Below are 1,933 nucleotides of genomic sequence, written 5' to 3' on the forward strand. Positions count from 1 at the left end.
CCGGCATCGCCTCCGGGAACGCTTGCCATGAGAACGGCACTGGGAATCGGCACCGGGAATGTTATTCACGGGAATGGCACCGCGGATCGGTATCGGAAATAGACACACGGGAACGGGAACGGCACCGGCAGGATTATACCCGGGGATGGAACCGGGAACATGATCCCGGGAATGGTATCCCGGGAATGGCGCCGGGCATCGGCACTGGGAGCGTTATCCATGAGGACGGCACCGGGAACCCCATCATCCTTGGGAGTGTATCCCCGGAAACAGGACTGGGAATGTAATCCCGGAACGTGCTCCCGGGGACGGCATCGGGAATTTATCCCTGGGAACAGAATTGGGAATGTTATTCCAGGAACAGCACTGGGACCGTCTCGGGGCATCTCGCCCCCGGGAACAGCCCTGCTTCCCGCTCCCCCGGCTCTGGGGAAGGACCGGGACATGGCGGGGGGGGTCGCCCCCCGGAGCTGCCTCCACCCCTGGGGGACTGTGTCCCACCCGTGTGCCCCGCAGGGCACGTCCTCCCAGAGCTGGGCCAGCCCCAGTGCACTGGGTACAGGACAGGGACACACGCAGCTGCGTGGGCTGGACATGGGGGACACGAGGGACATAGCGGGTACAGGGGATATAGGAACACGAGGGACACAAGAACATCGGGGGCACAGGGACACTGGGTACAGAGCTGATACAGGGACACAGGACAAGGGGAATACAGGAGACATGGGAATATGGGGGACACAGGGGATAGAGGGGATATTGGAACATGAGGGACGTGGGGGACACAGAGGAACACAACTGATATGGGGCTACAGAGGGACACTGGGTACACAGCTGATATGGGAACACAGGAAGATGGGGGACATATGGGGACATGAAGGATACAGGCAATATGGGAACATGAGGGACATAGCTGATAGAGATGGGGAAGGCGGGCACATGGGGGTCACAGTCACAAGGGGACATAGGGGAATACAGGAGGACATGGGGAACAGAGTTGCTAAGGTGACACAGAGGTCCCAACTCTGGTGGCACACCCTGTGGGTTAGGGAACACAAGTGACACCTGTCCATCTGTGCTGGCACAGGGATGCCAGCAGGTACCATGGGCATGGGGGACACAGCCACAGGGAGGGGTCATGCCTGTCCCCATGGCAGCATGGGCACAACCCCAGGTGTACTGGGCCACAGCTGGAGACAGTGGCATGGGGTGGCCGTGCCCCACAGCATCTGCAGTGTCACCTTGGCAGATGAAGCCTGCCAGGCACCATTAAGCTGGTGAGCCCCCTCTCTGAGTGTCCTCACAGCAGGGCCACCATCAGCAGCCACCACAGCTGCTTCTCCCAGTAGTGCCAGAATTACTGTTGTCCCCTCATCACCACCATGGCCTTGCCACCACCCCAGCTGTCCCCTTTTCACCTCTGTGGGTATCCTCTTGTCACCACTGTGTCACCCCTTGGTCACCACCCCACTGTCCCCTTGTCACCACCATGGACATCCTCTTGCTACTACCACAGTTGTCCTCCTGTTATCACCACGGCTGTCCTCTTATTACCAGCATGGTCCTCGTCTCCACCGTGGCTGTCCCCTGGTTACCATCACAGCTTTGTCAGCACCATGGCTGTCCTTCTTGTTACCACGGCCATCCCCCAGTCATCACCGTGGTTGTCCCCTTGTGGCCATCGTCTTGTCACCACCACGGCTGTGCCCATCACCACACACCCAATAAAACAGAGAGGCCACGCTTGTGGTGTCACACACAACATGTTGCACGGGACTCACAGGTCTCGTCAGAGTCCCCAGTGCCCTGCGGGGCTAGCAGGGCCCGTGCCCAACTCACACACTTGGCAAGGTGCCAGCAGAGCCCCGTGCAGAGCCTTTGTGCCGCACACAACTGCAAAGCCCGGCGAACGACTCCCAGCGTGGCATGGAGC

This window comes from Corvus brachyrhynchos, unplaced genomic scaffold (genome assembly GCF_000691975.1).
Source record: "Corvus brachyrhynchos isolate BGI_N302 unplaced genomic scaffold, ASM69197v1 scaffold555, whole genome shotgun sequence".
Classification (NCBI taxonomy): Eukaryota; Metazoa; Chordata; class Aves; order Passeriformes; family Corvidae; genus Corvus; species Corvus brachyrhynchos.